Source organism: Dama dama, chromosome 9 (assembly GCF_033118175.1).
Source record: "Dama dama isolate Ldn47 chromosome 9, ASM3311817v1, whole genome shotgun sequence".
Taxonomy (NCBI): domain Eukaryota; kingdom Metazoa; phylum Chordata; class Mammalia; order Artiodactyla; family Cervidae; genus Dama; species Dama dama.
Window position 1 is genome coordinate 52,994,903 of NC_083689.1, and position 14,490 is coordinate 53,009,392.

Consider the following 14,490-nt stretch of genomic DNA (forward strand, 5'->3'; position numbering starts at 1 on the left):
GGGCTGAGAGGCAAGAAACTAGTGAGGAGTCCAGAGCCCACTTACACGTCCCGCTTCAGAGACACTGGTGGGATGTGTAGGGACCCCGTACAGTGCTGGGAAGGCGCCAGGGCTGCTAGAGGGTAGAGACCGGGGCAGCGCCCTGAGCCTCCAGCCCAGGCCCAGGGCCGGGCGGCCTTACTGCCCCTACCTTCGGCTTCCCGCCCGGCAGCCCAGGGGCAGACACAATCCCCACAATTCCAGGCGGCCGCAGCGGCAACCAGCTTCCCGTACGCAGACGCGACGGCTACCGTCAGAACCCGTGAGCGCGCGGCTATTATGTCACTTGCCTCCTCACCCAATTGTCGCCTCCCAGAAGAGCCGACCGGCGTCCCACTGCTTTCCCGCACTCGGAGTTGTTAGCCCCGCCCCCTCGCTTCTGTTAAGTCCCGCCCCCTAGCGTCTACCTGAGCGAACCTCCTGGCGCTTGTTTAGCGCAGTATCCTTCCGCCGGTGTGAGATACTTGCGGGTCCAGTTTCCTTCTAAGTCAGAGAGAAACAGAACTTGGAAGTTTCGTCTCTGATTTCCCAACAGCTTCTTCTTCGCGGAAGAATCATCAGAAAGAAACTAAAGGTGGCACTGCACCAGAAGTCCTGTGATTAAGACTCAGTGCTTCCACTCTAGGGGCATGCGTTCAATGCCTGGTCGAGGAGACTGCAAGCCTCGTGGCCCACACAAAAGAAAGAAAGAAAGAAAGAAACCAGAGGGATAGGGAGTGAAAAAATCAAACTTATATGACTCAGCTGGGATAAAGCAGTAAATGGGCTTCCCTGGTGGCCTGCAAGATGGGAGACCCGCTTCGATCCCTGGGTCGGGAAGATCCCCTGGTGAAGAAAATGGCAACCCACTCCAGTTTTCTTGCCTGGAGAACCCCCATGGACAGAGGAGCCTGGTAGGCTGCAGTCCATAGGGTCCCAAAGAGTTGAACAAGACTGAGCGACTTCACTTTCTTTTCAGTCTCAAACAATAAACAGTCATTTTAGAAAATTCATACAGAATAGGGCACCTGCAAGTCACCTACTTTATATACTTACTATTGTGTGAATTGACAACGACCAATTATTTTAAAAATAAAAGTAGGTAGTCATTCCCTTCTCCAGGGGATCTAGGCTTCAGTGAATACTGCCAGTTTATTAGAAAGACCTATGTAAGGCACTTCACTGGGACTGGGTGGGAAAGGACAGGGAACCGCTCGCTTTTCCCATGGAACACTCAGGAGACAAGTGAGAGTAGCTGGACCCAGGAATAATTCTAGTTTGTGTCACTGCCTAGTACCATGAAGACAGGTAATAAATGTTCAACAAATATTTATTGCATCTGGGAACACTGCAGAGTGAACATATAAATTACAATTGAGCCTGACACAAGTTATAAAAAAGATATTAATAAAGTACTACAAGAGTAAGAAGCTTAAAAATAGAATAAGCTCAAATCTCAGAATTCATACATAAATGCATGAGCCAAGAAAAGAGTCCAGCTGGACAGAGAGCAGCCAACACTCACAGGAGCCTGGCTTCCTTCTTGGGACAGATCTAACCAGGTCAAGTATGTACAGAAGGGAAATTCTGTGTCCCCCAATCTCCAAACCTTTAAAAGCCCTGTTTGAGAGCCACCTTCCCAGGGGAATTAGCTCTGAGCTCAAGCCTATTGAGCTGCTAAAATCAGTGTGCAGGGCTGGGCCTAAGCAGACTGTCTTTATTCTCATGGTCCCAAAACAAGGAGGACCACTGTAAAGGCAGAAAGTTTGAAATCCAGGGATCAGATTGGGTGGTAGGATCCCATTGGTCTCTTCTCTTTGTTTCCCTGTATTACTCTTAGAATTGAGCAGAAGTAAATTTTAAATTTCCTTTTAAATAAGTAAACAACGACTAAAAATGCCTTCTCTCCCTTAAAGCTCTGTTGGAGAGTTTCCAAGTTCCCTTTTCTGCTCCCCAGAAGAGCAACACCTTTGAAAGGTAAAGGGCATGAGGAACCCTCAGGAAAAGAAAGAAAACCACAGCACCCACCCCAGGGCCCTAGCTAGGCAGAGATTTATATGTTCAACCGCCTTCCTTAACAAGCAAAATGCATGAGTGGAGCATTTCTCCTCTGACCAACCTTTTTCAGTCTCCCACAAGCCTGATGCCTAGCTGTGTGAAAGCTTCCTGGCATCAGGAATTGGCTCACTGGTCTCTCTGGGTGGCCCTGGAATGCTGAGTGTCAGGAGTTGGAGCCCTAGCTCCCTGTCTCACCACCCTATTCTGTTGCTTCCCTCCTCTCTGTGTGCCCCCCAATCCCAGCTCTCACCATAAACTTTAAATACTGCTGCCAGCAATCATTTCTGGACTCTAGACATGTTATTACTTGAATCTTATGAACCTGAACATGAGTACCAAGCTACATGCCAGCAATTGGCTGTGAGGATACAGCTATGATACTATCTGACCTGTTCTTACCCTCAAAGAGCTCAAAGTCAGATGAGAGATTCAGAAATGTAAACAGATCAAATCAACCCAGTCCAGCAAGGGCCATAAAACAGAAATATTAACAAAAAGCTATAAGAATAAGCCCACTCTGTTCACACTGCTATCTATCTTTCCAGATCCCTTATGTGAATAAAACTCTTTCACATTCGTCATCTTGTTTCTTTCAGACAGCCCTATGAGGCAGATGGGGCCGATTTTTATCCCCATTTTACAAATAAAAGAAAAATTCTTCTCTCTGAACTCTTCTGAGCTGTGCTGTCCAACGCAGTAGCCAATAGCCACGTGTACTATTTAGTTTAAATTAATCAAAATTAAATAAAATTTAAAATTCGGTTTCTTAGTCACACTGGTCACATTTCAAGTGCTCAAGAACCACATGTGGCTAATGTCTACCATATTAGACAGTGCAGATTATGAAACATATCATTGCTAAAAGTGCTATTGGACAACCGTGCTTTAGAGATCCCGAGAGCCTGAGAGGCAATGCAAGGGCAGGAGTGTGAAGCAGAGAGAGCTCTCTGCATTCCTGGAAAAGTAAATCAAGAGCCAACATGGAAGAAGCAAGAAGCTGATGGGGTACTTCCGAGGAGACCAAGAGGAACTGGCCATCAGAGCCAGGGTTCTCTACTTCCTGGGCTGCACTTAACTGGAGTAGATGGCACAGGCAAGGCAGGGCAAAGACCAGACGACCTCTGCCCTGAGACCTGTGTGTGCCCTGGCACACTTAAGCCCGTAAACAGATTCCTTGGTGGCAGTCAGAAATTTTAGATCTCTCTATCCCAGGAGACATCAAGAACCCCCAGTGTCTGTGCTTTGCTCTGTCTCTGATGCATTCCTGAAAAGGAAAATTTTAAAAACAGTGTTTTCAGCCCCTGTGAAAGGCTTGTGAGGCCTCTGGATAGCAACCTCCTACCTGCTAGAAGGCTCTGGCACCTCCGGGGCGGGGGGGGGGGGGGGCGGGGGGGGGGCTGACCAGAAAAAAGGTCAGTAAATTTAAGCTGCATTTGCTTTCAGCTGAACAGGCCTCTCTGGCTCAAAGGGAAAACATGCAAAAGAAGAGACTTAGAAGACAGACCAGATTTCAAAGGGTTCTCAGCAAATAACTTCCACTGAGGTCAAAGTTAAAACCCAGGAACCCCAAGGAACACCTTCAACCACACACCTACTGAAGTACACAGACATCTGACACAAATAAACTGCCTACAGTCACTCACAAAGGCATCAAATCACAGGAACACACACACAGTTAGGGCAGCCACAGCTATAGCTGCATAACAAACCATCCACATTTATTTCACAATTTGGGCAGGGCTTGGTAGGGAAGAACAGGGTACTGTGCACTGTCCCCTGGGGGTGGCTCCACTAAGGCATGGTGCTCACTTACATGGCTGGCAGGTAGGACCTCAGCTGGGGATGTCAGCCAAGACACTGATAAGTGACCTCTCTCTGTAGCTCCTTGGCCTCCTCACAACTTGGTGGCTGGTTTCCAAGAATGAGCATCCCAAGAGAACCAAGCGTTAAGGTGCCTGGTATTTTTATGATCTAGCCTCAGAAGTCACGTAGCATCATTTCTGCCACACTCCATTGTTTGAGGGAGTCACAGAGGTCTGCCTACATTTGAGGAGAAGGAAGGGGAGCCCACCTCTCAATGGGAGGAATGTCACCATCATCTTGTAAAGAGAACATGTGGGATGGGGTATATCATGGCAGCCACCTCTGGAGAATACAGTTGGCCACAAGCCCCATACCCTGGCACAAACACCCATACTTGTGCACCCAGATTACACATCCAGATTCGTAATACACACTGCACACATACATGTTTACATGTATAGATAAATTTAAAACATCCTGCATTTACATATATGAACTCTGTTACATATGGATATGCACATTGCCACAGACACATTTCTCTATAATTACACAAGTAGACATATCTAGTGAAACATGCAAACATATACGTATAAAGTAGCCTTGAAAGCCAATCAGAGACCCTAGGGAAACCAGACTGGTGACAAATGGAGTATAACCTAGATGTCAGCTGTCCCCTCATTCTGCTCCATTTCCCCACCAAGGAGCCATACTGCAAAAGCATCAGGGTGAAATGCAGGATATAGTGAAGGCATTGTAGGGCAGTAGGGGAGGACATGAACACCACACACCCTGCAACAGACAACCTGACAGCCTACCTGAGCCATTTTCCCCCACCTTCATGTACATGCCTCACCTATGTCACCTCCATGCATTGTATTTTACTATTTTCTTTCCTTTGCACAGTACCCAGTCATCTAGTTTATACCTCTGTCTCCTAGATTTTCCCTCAAGCTTCCAAATTCCTCACCCACCCCTTAACCATACAGTTCAGGTTTGCCCAGGCCCATAGTAAAGGACTGATGTAAAGACAAACAGGCAGAACCGGAACTGGAACTAAGTGGTCTGAAAACAGGCTACTCTTTCATCTTTCCTTCTCACGGACCACTTGTTCTCTTACTCTTGACATCTGCATCACACTGAGATGTCTAACTGGCCAAGACAGTTTAACTGTACATTCCAAATTTGGGGCAATCCTGGTTGACTGTAATAGTTCATTGCAGTCTCCACGGCCCACCTCTGGAAGAACCCTAAGAATCAGGCCACTGCAGGTCCACTGTAGGGCAGGGAGCCCATGTGGACCTGCTACTGGTCCAGGCTGTGCCTACCCCTATACAAGGGCCATGCAAGGTGCTGCAGGAGGGATGGTGTCTGCTACAAGGGAATCCTGGGCATGGTGGGTACAGTGACTGACCACACCAACACAGACCTGGGTCAGCAAGCCAATGATGGAAGAACACTTCCCTCCTCTGACATTGGCCCCAGTAAAGGTCTCCAAGCACCAAAGCTTTGGGAGATCACATGTGGAGAATAAGGCCTGCCATGTGGCATGTCACAGAACACTGGATAATTAAATCCAATATCGCTGTTAGCAGAGAGCCTAGGTTTGGGGTTGTGGAGTAATTTAGGAACAGACTTTGAAATCAAACAGACATTTTAAGTCCCGACTGCTCCTCACTGGCTCGGCAAGTTGCTTTAACCTTAACCAATATCAGAGGTGTGTTTCCTTATTTGTAAAAAGGATATAATATTAGTACTCACCTCAATAATTGTTATGGAGATTAAATAGGATAATATATATAAAGCATTCAGGCTGGTGCTTAGCACAGTAACTGCTGAGTAGTTCTTAGCTATTAGTACCATTCTTTTCCATGCCTGTTGGCTACACAGACATTGTGCTAGAGGCTGAGCAAAGTTACATGACACAAATATATACTCGTGGGTACTTACAGACTCACACAGGGATCCTGCTTTATATCCTACTTATATTCTAAGTAATTATCCCACTCCCAGATGTACACACACTACACATGCATTATACATCATGCTCAGAATGTATAGGAGGTTTTGTGGAAAGGTTGGAAGAAGAGGTATTACTCAGGCAGACAAATCCTCCCTCCTGTCAAAAATGAGACACATAAAAATTAAAGGTATGGCAATGCCTCTGGGACAGAGGGTTTCAAGAGGGCTCTTCCAGGGAAAAGGATACTACATTTTCTGAGTTGGGTAAGAGTGACAAGTTGAATGTGATTTCTCTCAGCAGTGTTTTTATTACTCCATATGTTGGAGCACACAACGGGCCAACTCAGGTGACAAGGGGCTGGCCACATGCAACTAATCATTCTTATTTGTTTACCTAGTGTGGTTTCTCATTTCCCGATGGCCTCTGCAGAGATGCCTAGGGTGGGAGGAATTGGCACCAAGATCATTATGGAATTATGAGACCCACCATTAGAGCCACTATGGAGAAATTAATCTTCCCTGGCTAGAATTTCACTACATGGCCATAGTGCACCCTACTAATGTCTGTTCCTCAGGAACTGAGCTGAGGAGTGGGGTAAGGTTGAAGGGTCCTTCCCCATCTCCTGGGGATCTAGGGGTTCTGGCCTTGTCCACTCCTCATCCTAAGGAACAATGACAATAATGACAACCTAAAGTTAAACAGAACTTTACAGTTTATAACACTTTCTCAGATTCACTATACCATTTAATTCACTATACCATTATCTCACAGGAATCCTGTGAGATACAGGATACATTGTCCCTCATTAACCAAAAAGGAAACTAAAGTTCAAACACTCTGAGAGATACGACACAGTAGAGAAGACCCACGGTAGTCCCAAAATGGAACATATGGAAAGGAGTGCTTCTAAGAGTTCAATTAGACCTCAGCCTTGATCAAGCTTCAAATCTAACATTTTTTATTACAAATAGCTCAGATTTTATCTACCAGAGTATATCCATTAGTTAACAAACTTACTGAGTTCATATGCCAGGTGGTGTGCCAAGAGCTGGCAATATAATGGTGAGTGAGCTGACTTAGTCCTCAAGTTAATTAAGGAAAGTCTTAACGTTTTTGCATTCCTGTCATTCAGAGGTGGGTTATATTTGCCCTCCCTTTGAATCTGGCTTGGCCTGGGACTGCTTTGACCAATGGGGCATAGAAAAGGTGACACTCTCCAATTATAAGCCCTCTTTGAGAGTTTCCTTTTTGGTATTTTGGATATCTGAGCCATTCTTACTAAAGTCCAATCACCCTGAGGGATAGACAGTGTGGACAGGGGCCCAGCTGAACCCAGGCTTCCAGCCATCTTACCAAGGTACCAGATATATGAGTGACGCCTTCTTGGACCCTCTCGACCGGACTAGCTTCTAGCTGAATGCCACTGAGCAGTGCCAGTTAATATCACATGGAAGAATCATCCAACAAAACCTCTCCTGAAATCCTGATGCATAAAATCATGAGATGTAACAAAATGGGTGTTTTGGCAAACCTTTTCTATAAAGGGCCAGATAGTAAGTACTTTAGGCTTTGTGGGCCATGTACCATCTCTGTCACATATTTTTCTTTTTGGGGGGTTTCTTTTATAACCCCTTAAAAATGTGAAAAAAAAAAATTCTTAGTTGTTCAGTTATACAAAAACAGGTGGTAGGCTATATCTGGCACCAGGATCGTACTAAGCCAGCCTCTGCTGTTGGCCACTAAGGTTTGGAGTAGTTTGTTACTTAAAAATAGCTAACTAGAGCAGTCCATTCCTTCATGCATCTAGAAGACTTCAAGGAAGACAACATAAAACAAAACAAAAAAAGTTACTAATTAATCAAACTGCTACACATGCTCCAGGTGCCATGGGACTTTAACATCACTGATCAGTTCAGTTCAGTTTAGTCGCTCAATTGTATCTGACTGCGACCCCATGAATAGCAGCATGCCAGGCTTCTCTGTCCATCACCAACTCCCGGAATTTACCCAAACTCATGTCGATTGAGTCAGTGATGCCATCCAACCATCTCATCCTCTGTCGTCCCCTTCTCCCGCCTTCAATCTTTCCCAGCATCAGGCTCTTTTCAAATGAGTCAACCCTTTGCATCAGGTGGCCAAAGTATTGGAGTTTCAGCTTCAGCATCAGTCCTTCCAATGAATACCCAGGACTGATCTCCTTTAGGATGGACTGGTTGGATCTCCTTGCAGTCCAAGGGACTCTCAAGAGTCTTCTTCAACATCACAGTTCAAAAGCATCAATGGCTCACCACAAAAGCAACATTTATACTGAGAGTTAAAGGATGACTAGAAGTTTGCAGGTGAAAAGAAACAAAGGAGAATATACTGGGCCCACCGTTTTGGATCAGTGTGGGACTCTCTGAAGGGCAGTGCTAGTTTCAGAGCCCTCTCTTGGATTGACCAATGACTTCGTCCTCCATCCAATCTTCTTCTGCCTCCTCTCTTTCATAAATATTGTTCCCTAATAACATCTGGAACCCTGAACTCTGTCTCAGTTCCTTTCTCTGGATAACCCAACCCATGACACTTGCTAAAACAAAAAGAGAATTTACTGACTCATGTAAGCAGAGAGTCCACAGGTATACTCCTGAGTTTCAACAGAGGGAGACTTAGAGCTCCAACTAGGGTGACCAATGTGGAACAAAGGATTTTCAGTCCTAAAACCAGGAAAATCACACACAAACTCCAATGTATAACCAGGTCTTAAGGACTTCCCTGATAGTCCAGTGGTTAAGAATCTGCCTGCAAGGAGATCAAACCAGTCAATCCTAAAGGAAATCAGTCCTGAATATTCATTGGAAGGACTAACGCTAAAGCTGAAGCTCTAATACTTTGGCCACCTGATGCGAAGAACTGACTCATTGGAAAAGACCCTGAGGCTGGGAAAGATTGAAGGCAGGAGGAGAAGGGGATCACAGGGGATGAGATGGTTGGATGGCATTACCAATATGATGGATATGAGTTTGAGCAAGCTCCGGGAGTTGGTAATGGACAGGGAAGCCTGGTGTGCTGCAGTCCATGGGGTCGCAGAGTCATATACAACTGAGCTACTGAATTGAACTGAATATTGTACAGTTATCACCATTATCTAATTCCAAAACATCTTCAGCAGCTCAAAGAGAAACCCCACACCCATTAGGGATCATTCCCCATTCTCCCTCCCTCCAATCTCTGGCAGTCATGAATGTACTTTCCATCTCTATAGATTTATCAATTCTCTATATTTCATATAAATGTAATCATAAAATATATGACCCGTCTTCTTTCACTTAACACAGTGTTTTCAAGTTTCATCCACATTGTAGCATGAACTAGTGCTTCATTCCTTTTTGTGGCTGAATAATATTACCTTTCTATGAATATACCAACATTTTGTTTATCCACACATCAGATGATGGACATTTGGATTGTTTCCATCTTTTTATTGTTATGAATAATGCTGCTATGAACATTTACATACAAGTTTTTATTTGAAGACCTGTTTTCAATTCTCTTAGGTATATACCTAGGAGTAGAATTGCTGGGTCATATGGTAACTATCAACGTCCCCATTTTTTAATCAATCATTGTGGCCTAATCATAGCAAATACACTCTTCCAACAACACAGGAGAAGACTCTACACATGGACATCACCAGATGGTCAACATCGAAATCAGATTGATTATATTCTTGGCAGCCAAAGATGGAGAAGCTCTACACAGTCAGCCAAAACAAGACCAGGAGTGACTGTGGCTCAGATAATGAACTCCTTGTTGCCAAATTCAGACTTTGAAAGTAAGGAAAGTAAGGAAAACCACTAGACCATTCGGGTATGACCTAAATCAAATCCCTTACAATTATACAGTGGAAGTGAGAAATAGATTTAAGGGACTAGATCTGATAGACAGAGTGCCTGATGAACTATGGACAGAGGTTCATGACATTGTACAAGAGCCAGGGATCAAGACCATTCCCAAGAAAAAGAAATGCAAAAAAGCAAAAGGCCTATCTGAGGAGGCCTTACAAATAGCTGTGAAAAGAAGAGAAGTGAAAAGCAAAAGAGAAAAGGAAAGATATATCCATTTGAATGCAGAGTTCCAAAGAATAGAAAGGAGAGATGAGAAAGCCTTCCTCACTGATCAGTGCAAAGAAATAGAAGAAAATAGAATGGGAACAACTAGAGCTCTCCTCAAGAAAATTAGAGATACCAAGGGAACATTTCATGCAAAGATGGGTTCGATAAAGGACAGAAATGGTATGGACCTAACAGAAGCAGAAGATATTAAGAAGAGATGGCAAGAACACACAAAAAAGATCTTCACGATGCAGATAATCATGACGGTGTGATCTCTCACCTAGAGCCAGACATCCTAAAATGGGAAGTCAAGTGGGCCTTAGGAAGCATCACTATGAACAAAGCTAGTGGAGGTGATGGAATTCTAGCTAACCCATTTCAAATCCTAAAAGATGATGCTGTGAAAGGGCTGCACTCAATATGCCAGGAAATTTGGAAAACTCAGCAGGGGCCACAGGACTGGAAAAGGTCAGTTTTCATTCCAATCTCAAGAAAGGCAATGCCAAAGAATGCTCAAACTACCACACAATTGCACTCATTTCACACTCTAGTAAAGTAATGCTCAAAATTCTCCAAGCCAGGCTTCAACAGTACATGAACCATGAACTTCCAAATGTTCAAGCTGGATTTAGAAAAGGCAGAGGAACCAGAGATCAAATTGCCAACATCTGTTGGATCATCGATAAAGCAAGAGAGTTCCAGAAAAACATCTATTTCTGTTTCATTGACTATGCCAAAGCCTTTGACTGTGTGGATCACAACAAACTGGAAAATTCTGAAAGAGATGGGAATACCATACCACCTGACCTGCCTTTTCAGAAACCTTTATGCAGGTCAGGAAGCAACAGTTAGAACTGGACATGGAACAACAGACTAGCTCCAAATAGGAAAAGAAGTATGTCAAGGGTGTATCTTGTCACCCTGCTTATTTAACTTATATGCAGAGTACATCATGAGAAACGCTGGGCTGGAGGAAGCACAAGTTGGAATGAAGACTGTAGGAGAAATATCAATAACCTCAGATATGCAGATGACACCACCCTTATGGCAGAAAGCGAAGAAGAACTAAAGAGCCTCTTTATGAAAGTGAAAGAGGAGAGTGAAAAAGTTGGCTTAAAGCTCAACATTCAGAAAACAAAGATCATGGCATGTGGTCCCATCACTTCATGGCAAATAGATGGGGAAACAGTGGAAACAGTGAGAGACTTTATTTTGGGGGGCTCCAAAATCACTGAAGATGGTGACTGCAGCCATCAAATTAAAAGACGCTTACTCCTTGGAAGGAAAGTTATGACCAACATAGCATATTAAAAAGAAGAGACATTACTTTGCCAACAAAGGTCCATCTAGTCAAAGCTATGGTTTTTTCAGTAGTCATGTATGGATGTGAGAGTTGGACTATAAGGAAAGCTGAACGCCGAAAAATTGATGCTTTTGAACTGTGGTGCTAGAGAAGACTCTTGAGAGTCCCTTGGACTGCAAGGAGATCCAACCAGTCCATCCTAAAGGAGATTAGTCCTGGGTTTTCATTGAAAGGACTGATGCTGAAGCTGAAACTCCAATACTTTGGCCACCTGATGCAAAGAACTGACTCATTTGAAAAGAGCTAATGCTGGGAAAGATTGAAGGTGGGAGGAGAAGGGGATGACAGCAGATGAAATGGTTGGATGGCATCACCAACATGATGGACATGAGTTCGAGCAAGTTCCGAGAGCTGGTGATGGACAGGGAAGGGTGGCATGCTGCAATCCATGGGATCACAAAGAGTCGGACATGACTGAGCAACTGAACTGAACTGTGGCCTGGAGAACAGAATGGTCTGATTGATTTAAACCTGAGTCACGGGCTCTAATCCTGGTGCTGAAGTTGGAGTCAGCTTCACTAGAACAACATGGACTGAAGAGAGAATGATGTTTCACCAGAAGGAAATGTGAAACAGCTAGCAGATGGTGGGTGAATGGGCTCTAGGGCTCTAGGCAGCAAGTCTACAGATGACCCCTGTAAATAACTACTTTTTGGCAAGCTTACTATGAACCAAGCACTGTCCTAAGTACATGCATTATCTCCTTTATCCCTGATATCAGCTTCATAAGGGCTGTACTATTATTCTTCTTTCACAGATGAGGAAACTGAGTCTCAGCAAAGTTGAGGAAGTTGCCCAAGTTTGGGTATCTGGGAGGTGGGAATTTGAACCCAGGTCTGATTGCAAAGTGTCAGAGGAAAAAAAAAAAATAGATTTTTAGTTATTTTAAAATGCTCAAGGCTCTTTTACTTCATTTGCCCAACATTTTTATAATCATTGTAGAAGAGTTTGTGTAACCAAAAATTTCCTTTTACATCGAGAAAAGGGAAGAACAGGTTTTATAATGAAAAAAATCACAGTTGACAATTTTTTCCTTCAGATTTCCAAGTAAGCTTCCAGTTTAGTCAGATACTGCATCACTGGCATTGAAATTAAGCAGTTATACTTCTCAGAAAGGCTCCATGCTTCTTGTAACCAACCATCTTTTTCAAACTGGTCTAGCAGAAATTCAGCTAAATTTTTCTTGTCATGAGATTAGGAAATGCAGAACTCCACATCAGGCTCTTAATCTCTTTCAGGCATGACTTATAAGAATTCTTATCACAGGCTGTTCTGCCATCCTAATGGTGAAGACCTGTGGCCAGGGATCTCTGACTCCTTACTTTCTGCTCCAGTAGACCAGAGCTTGAACAGTGTGAGGTGGGTGGGACAGAAGATGTGAGGTAGCTGAAGAGTTGAAGGGATATATAAGGAGCTGCATTTCATTGGTCTGACAACCATCGCCAAATCCAAAAGGCCAGTCTTGGGAACAGCAAGGCAGAATAACTTCATATTATGCTGCAAATTGTATTAAGCTTCATACTAAGCTTCAGGCTTACAGCACCACACTGACATCTTAAGAGACCTCTTCCCACCACTTTCTCCTCCCCAGTACACACACATCCTCACCAAAGCAACTTGCATCCTAAGCCCTTGAAAGATTTACTGCCAGTACCACAGACAAATTAGTGAACGCCTGGGCAGTTGTTTCCAAAGACAGGATGCTCATTTGCATGAGGAGTTGCATGTCATTTGCATTATATTGCAAGTAATTTGCATATCATGTCTGTCCTGTCAAAATGCACATAAATCCTTTATACTTTTGCTTTTTTATTTTCTAAAAAGGACTACGCCTCCACATCCTGCCCAGACTGTCTGGTAAAATTACAAGTTGAGTATTCCTGGCTTGATTGTGAAAAGCCTCACATGCCATGCTAAGGAGATCTCAAACTTAGTGAATCCCCAAGGATATCAGAAACCAGTTTGAGATGCTTCATTCATTCGTTTATTCACAACAAATCTTTACTGAACACCTATGATGTACCAGACACCGCAGTGGGTGTGGGGATATATCTATGAACAATGAGATAAAAATAATTACAACATTAAAAGTTAAATGCCAAAAAGAAAAAGTTAAATGCTGTCATTTCAGAAGATCACTTGGCATGAACCCAATCAATAAGTGCAAACAAACACTAAAATCTCCAAGTGTTTGGTTAAAAGGTAGTCATCTGGGTATTACAGACTTTGCTTATGTTTTTAAATTAATTCTGAAATTAAATAAGAAATTTCTTAAAGGGTACTGAAGACCCCAGAGAATACATGCCCAGTGATCCATGAATCCCAGGTCTGAGACACATTGATTGGAGAGTCATTAAAAAATTTAAACAAGGAAATGACCTGGGTTTGTGTCTTAGATCATTCTGGCAACTACATGGGGGGTGGAGGGGCTGGAAGCAGTTTCAGGTCAGAGGCTAAAAGATCAGTGAGACACTTCAATAGCCTGAGTGTGATTCAGATGTGGCACTGTCCATATTGCCAGCCTCAAGAACCCTGGATTCCTCAAAGGCATCTGTCTGAAATCAAGTCACACCACTTACATCATGGCTTCAGAAGTTTTACATAACAATTCATGCAATCTCAGAGTGGGATCACAACATACATCATTCACTTGAAAAGTCAGCTCTAGACATGTCTATCCAAACTCTCATAGGTAGCCATACTGTAAGTGGAAGATTCTTCTCAACTCTTCCATCACCCAGCTCTCAACTGACTCTAGTGTCTCTCTTCATCTTTTAAACTCTGGGACTCCAAATACATCATGCTTTAATTTTGTGGAGCAATTCAACTTCTATCTCAAAATGGAGTGTTTGAAAACAAAGAGCCCTTCAGTTTCAGAACCTATTATTTAGAAGATAATAAATGAAATAGAAAAGAAAATCTTCCCTTAGGAAAAATCTAGTAACATCATAAGCACAGAAATCGAAACTTTAATCAGAAATCTTCCAGCAAACAAAAGCCCAGGACCAGACGGCTTCATAGCTGAATTCTACCAAAAATTTAAAGAAGAGCTAACACCTATCCTACTCAAACTCTTCGAGAAAATTGCAGAGGAAGGTAAACTTCCAAACTCATTCTATGAGGCCAACATTACCCTAATACCAAAACCAGACAAAGAATCCACATAAAAAAGAAAACTACAGGTCAATATCACT

The 14,490-nt window shown here is 43.4% G+C and overlaps 1 protein-coding gene across 6 annotated transcripts in view; it reads right to left on the reverse strand.

The window, feature by feature from the left end:
• Nucleotides 1–406, reverse strand: part of SIL1 (SIL1 nucleotide exchange factor) — a 234,737-nt gene extending 234,331 nt beyond the window's left edge. Inside the window, exon 1 of one of the 6 annotated variants that reach the window (XM_061151417.1) lies at nt 330–406. The gene's annotated coding sequence lies outside the window, so the exon portion shown is untranslated. The other 5 variants (XM_061151419.1, XM_061151415.1, XM_061151414.1 and 2 more) reach the window with 5 other exon arrangements.
• Between the last annotated feature and the right edge of the window lie 14,084 nt (nt 407–14,490).